This window comes from Alexandromys fortis, unplaced genomic scaffold, assembly GCF_014885135.2.
Source record: "Alexandromys fortis isolate MF-2015 unplaced genomic scaffold, M_Fortis_MF-2015_v1.1 scaffold_142, whole genome shotgun sequence".
Taxonomy (NCBI): domain Eukaryota; kingdom Metazoa; phylum Chordata; class Mammalia; order Rodentia; family Cricetidae; genus Alexandromys; species Alexandromys fortis.
This window is the reverse complement of record NW_026068057.1, coordinates 644231-650738: the sequence shown is the minus strand read 5'-3', so window position 1 is coordinate 650738 and position 6508 is coordinate 644231.

Sequence of the window (6508 nt, the reverse complement as noted above, 5' to 3'; positions counted from 1 at the left end):
CAATAAAAAATTATATTTAAAAAAAATAAAATAAAACTGTACTTTTTAGGGATGTGCTATTAAAAATAGTTGTGAATGTTTATAACTTCTTTCACAAAAATTAATAAAATCATATATATGCACAAAAAAAAAGACCTTCATGACCTTCATGCAAGTCATAGCAAACTTGTGAGTTGAATTTACTTGTTGTAATCATTAAGATGCTAGCTAGGATGCTGCAGAGAAAAGCACTCAGTATTAGGGTAATCTTGTGCACCTGAATTCAATCATGACTTTCTCCCTAGCCATCAACCAGTTGAAATACAAATTTCAGTGCCTGCACAGCTGGAATATAATGCTGCTTTAGAAATAGTGGGGAGTCATATAGAGTACAAAAACAGACCACAATATAATTCTGCAAAATTTGACTAAAAGTTTTGCTGAGAGGTATGGCTATGTAAATATTATTAGAATGTTTATGGCTACTTTTCTTAACTAGCTGAAAAGTAAATATAAAGAAGGTCATTACATTTCCTTCCTGACACTGATTTACACAGAGTATTTAGAAACAACAGCGATTGGTACCTAATATAGGAATCATCGCTGTTGTCCATAATAAACCTCCCTATACAGCTATTAAAAGGTAGACTCTGCTACCAAAGGGACAGACTTCACTTTATTTTCTATTTATCTTTAAATGACTTCCTGCAGGCAAAACCAGTTGTCCAAACACTACTAACATCTCTTTGTTGGTGTAGATCTTATTTAGAATTCCAGTACTAGGTAATTGATCAATATTTGTTGGCACTAGAATAACATTTTGTAACAGTTAAGCTGAGATAAATGAGAAAATAAACAAAACTCCTTTCTAAATACTCATTGGTATGAAGCATCAACAAAACAAATAACAGTCCTTCTAACAATGATTGCTAGATAGTCACTGTTTAAAATTCTCATTTTTATTAATACATGCAAACAAAACAAACATAACTTTTTCATTTTAAATCAAGTCTGAGTGTTCTGTGGTGGAGAGTACTTCATGAAGTGATTCATGTGACTATTGAAGTCATTCTGAGGAAAGTTTCAAACTTCTAGTAATTTTTTTTGAAATGCCACTATAAAAGACTTTTGACTGAAACAGATGGGAGTAAAGTCTATTTTTAAGGACAGAAATCTTTGTTTAAAAAAAAAGCACATAAACTCTGAATCTGTTTGATTTTCTATTTAGATAATTCCTTTTATTTTATTAAGTTGTGGTGGAAATATAGCATAAAGCTCATAAAATAAAGATTACAATGATATTTTAGTTTCACCATAATTTTTCTAATGTTTGCTTCGAAGAGTTCAACTTTAGACATTAATCAATGCTCATCAAATGATGAATAATACTAAAAGAAATCATTTTAGTGAATTCTATTTCAGCAGAGTCAGCCACTTAAAAACAACATTAGGCACTTATTATTTCAGAGTGATTTAAATATGCGCCATTGGTTTTGTTATCTTGAAATTCTTCTACAAAACACTGAACATTATGCTAAATAACAATTTTTATTATTTATGTCCTTTGAAATGAGCTAGCTGATGATGATTCATAAATTCTGACAATCCAAACCTAGAAGACAGAATATTTATCTTTCTTTTCTCTTTCTTGTGTTGCATTACATCACTGAGGACTTTAAAAACTACACCAGTGTTAATTAATATTCTATACATAAATTGACTTAATTCATAAATGTACCATTATATACAGAATGAACTATATGACCTAGAAGATAAAAGATAAGGAATGAGTGCATGCTTTATCATAATTTATTGTAAATATGCTACTTCCATAACTACAAAAAGTAGCATGGCCCACAACCATTACCACAGACAATAAGATCAACAATAAATAAATGGGACCTCATGAACTTGAAAAGTTCCATGGCAAAGGACACTACCATGTGGAAAAAGCATCAGCCTTCAGAACGGGAAAAGATTTTTACTAACTACATTTCTGATAGAGGGCTAATATTCAAGAAATATAAAAAACTTTTTTAGATGCCCCTCAATGGAAGAATGGATAAAGAAAGTGTGGAATATATACACATTAGAGTATAATCAGTGGTAAAAAACAATGACATCTTGAATTTTGCATGCAAATGGGTGGAAATAGAAAACACTATCCTGAGTGAGGTAACCCAGACCCAAAAAGATGAACATGGTATGTACTCACTCATTAGTGGATTCTAGTAATAAAGGACATTGAGCCTATAATTCATGATCCTAGAGAAGCTAAAGGAAGGTGAACCCCCCCCCAAAAAAAAAAAAACAAACACATAGTTATCCTCATGTATATTGGAAGTAGACAAGATTTCCAGGCAAAAATTGAGGTGGGGGGTGGGATGAGGGTAAGGGGAGATGGGGAGAGAGAAGTGAGAAGGGGATGATGGGGAAAGCTTGGAGGAATGGGACATTTGGGATGGAGGAGGAGTGGATATGGGAGCAGGCAAGTATATATCTTAATTAAGGGAGCCTTTTGAGAGTTGGCAAGAGACTGGACTCTAGAGGGGTTCCCAGGTGTCCAAGGAGATGTCCCCAGCTTGATTCTTGAGCAGCTGAGGAGAGGGCGCCTGAAATGGCCCTATACTATAGCCACACTGATGAATATCTTGCATATCACCATAGAACCTTCATCTGGCAATGGATGGAGATAGAGACAGAGACCCACACTGGAGCACTGGACTGGGTTTTGATTCTACTCCATGTACTGGCTTTGTGGGAACCTAATCTGTTTGGATCCTCACCTTCCTAGACCTGGATGGAAGGGGGAGGACTTTGGACTTCCCACAAGGCAGGGAACCCTGACTACTCTTTGGACTGGAGAGGGAGGAGGAGGGGGAATGGGAAATGGGAGGAGGTGAAAATTTGTAATAATAATAATAATAATAATAATAATAATATAAAAGTAGATATCAATAAAATGAATAGCCCAATTAAAAATTTGGTATGGATCAAAACAGAAAATTCTCAATAGAAGAAATTCAAATGCCTCAGAAGCTCTTTAGAAAGCATTAAATGTCCTTAACCATCAGTGAAATGCAAGTCAAAACTACTTTGAGATTGCAATGCATACCTATAAAAGTGACTAAAATCAATAAAACATGTGACAGCTTATGCTTGGGAGGCTGTGGACTAAGGGAAACACTCAGCCATTGACTGAGAGAATACATCTTTTACAGTTACTATAGAAACCACTATGGTGGTTCCTCAGGAAGATGGAAATTAGTCTAATTCAAGATCCAGCTGTATCACTCTTTGGCATATAAAGATAACTGTTCATCCCACCACACAGACATTTGCTCAACCATATTAATTGCTGTTCTAGTCATAAGATCCAGAAAAATGAAAATAATCTAGATGTCCCTCAACAGACAAATGAATAAACAAATTTGGGAAATTTACACAATAAGATATTATTCAACCATTAATAAAATTAAATTCACTGGTAAATGATAAAGCTAGAAAAAAATCATCCTGAGTAAGATAGGCCAGACTCAGAAAGAGAAATATACACTTTTATTTATATATTAGCCTTTAAGTCAATGATAATTGAGCTATGATCTGTAGAACCACAAAAATAGGGTGTCGGGTAAGGAAAGGGGAAACTATTTCCTAGGAAAAGGAAAGAGAACAGATAGTTATAAGTGGACAGGGATGGGAAGATACAAGAATAGGAAGATCAAGTAGGGAGGAGGGTGGTAGAGAGAAACAGAAAAAAGTAGGGCCATTTGAGGGGTGGTGTGAAAACCTAATATAGTAGAAACTTCTTAAAATATATACATATACGAAGGCAATCTAAATGAAATTGCCAAACTATTGGAGAGACAGAGTCCAAACCAGGTGTGAATCTCTTTTCATCAAATGAATCTTTCAGTACCTCCAATAGGTGACATTGAAAAGACTTGTTGGCCAAAGAACTCCTAGGGAATTCCCAAACAACCAAGACTATAGGTTGTTCTCCACAAACTGACAGCGAGGGGCTGTTCTTATGACAGCACCTACACAAGACATTGAACATGGAGAACTCAAGCTGTCCCTACACAGGACATTTACACCTATATGCTGACATCTTTCGTACAGGAGGAAATTCTATATTGCTTGATAACAAAGGAGAAATGTAGATACCACCTTAACCACAAACCCTTTGATCCGCCATGGTGTCTTGCCTGTGAGATATGCAAATGCAATGATGTCATAAATAGCTTGTGGGAGTTACCATTCAATAGCTCATTTGATATAAGGCTTCTCTATAAGATGAAACATGTCCTGAGACCACATAGCCCAAGCAACTATGGTAAAATCTGCAAAAAAGGACTGGTTAATGCAGTAACTCTTGACTACATTGGCAAGAATGTGAGTCAAGTCTCTCAGGTCTGAAAGGACAGAGATTCAGAGAATGGTGAATTTCAGTATTCAGCTGATATTTTGTGTGTGTGTGTGTGTGTGTGTGTGTGTGTGTGTGTGTGTAAGGAACACCATCCTATGAAATGATGCTGCCTGCTGTGAAGGCAGATCCTACGCTGTTGTTTAGTCCTCACTAGAAATTCCTTCACAAGCACACCCCCAAAAATGAATCCCTTTAACACTATATTTGATTATTTCTCAATCAAACCAATTTAACAATCAGCATCAACAATCAGAAAGAGATACTTTCTGAGTTTAAATAGTAAAGGTAAAGGTACAAATATTTACTTTTGAGAAACACATTTGCAATAACTGTATGGACAAATGGACATACACCAACCTGGAGACATACTTTATGGGTGTTCTTTATTATTGTTTCTGAACCATATACCCAACTAAGATGTCTTGATCACTTATGCCAGGTACTGTATCTGGTTTTAAAACAGAATGTAACTTGGTTCGGTCGATTGAAGGATAAAACAGAGTATAGAAAAGTCTGGAGTAGTGCACTGAAAGTTTCGGTATAATGGGTAATGAAATTCTGGAGGCAACATAGCTCATACCAAGGTCTTGTTAAGTGTTCCTGTCAGTTCCCAGGAACGTCAAACTGAAAGATTATCAAGGTCACATTAGGCTATTTTCATGAATATGCTAATATTTTGTGAGATTTTCACAATATGGAAAATGAATGATACTCATAAATTTATGATTTAGTAAATTACATTTAACTATGCTTAAAGGGGCTTGTCTAAATTCAATAAATGTGTTGCTTTTCCTAGTTAAAACTTTCCATTAAAGTATTGAAAGTGAATATTTCTAAGAAAATAATATATATATATATATATATAGTTACATACAGTATGACAGACCAATATTTGGAAATTCAATATGAATTTCCATATTTTCAGATTGGATGATCATTACCATTTTAATAACATCTACTATCATTTGTTTCTAATATTATTAGTGGCTCCACTGCTCCTCTGTAGAGAGAAAATAATTACAAGGACATGGAGATATAAAAAACAGTACCTTCTGCAGCAAGTAGAAAGAGCAGTGCTTGCATATTGTGTAGTTGCCATGCTAAGAACAGAAAATAACGTGTAAGTGATTTGCAGCAATTTGGGGACATCTAAAAAGGTTAGAAGCAATGGATGCAGGAAAGTTAAAGAGAAGAAAATTGGAGGCAAAGTAACAGCATATTACAAAGTAAAAATTGTGGTAGTACACTTCTGCAAAACCAGAACAAGGGAACTTGAAAGAATAGTATTGTGAGTTTGAGGCCTATTTGGATGCATATATAATCCCTGTCTTAAAAAAAAAAAAAGAAAGAAAGAAAAGAAAATACAAATAGTAAAGTAACCAAAAATTAGAAATGGTTTTATGTTACAGGAATGAAAAGCAATTTAATAGAATTTCCGAAAAAGGCATGGTGTATTATTTCAGGACCTTATTTGAAACCTGAAATCACAGCACAAAGTTTACATCCTCATACATTCCTTAGGGTATATTCTGCTCCTGTTAAGTCATGTTTTAGAGCTTCAGACCCTACTGTGATGAGTTTCTTTTCCTACAGTAGAAATTATATATCTAATATTGTAAATAGTAACATACAAGTAACCTGAAATCTGAATGACAATCTATACAAAGGAAAATATGGAATGTTTTCATTTTCTCATTCAATTACCCAGAGCTCTCTAATTTATAAACAGACATCATTTGGAATTATTGTCTCCTGGAGACAATGTCACAGGAATGTCCAAATTATATTTCACTGTAATCTAAGCTGAAATGAAAATTCTTTTTTTTTTTTCGAGACAGGGTTTTTCTGTGGCTTTGGAGCCTGTCCTGGAACTAGCTCTGTAGACCAGGCTGGTCTCGAACTCATAGAGATCCGCCTGCCTCTGCCTCCCGAGTGCTGGGATTAAAGGCGTGCGCCACCATCGCCTGGCCTGAAATGAAAATTCTTACATCCACACTAAAGGACTGGGAAAGATATTTTTGACAAATAATTGCCATTGGATGAAAATTTTACCAAAATTTTCTAAGAAACTTACTAATGATACATAATAGGGTGTGTTTT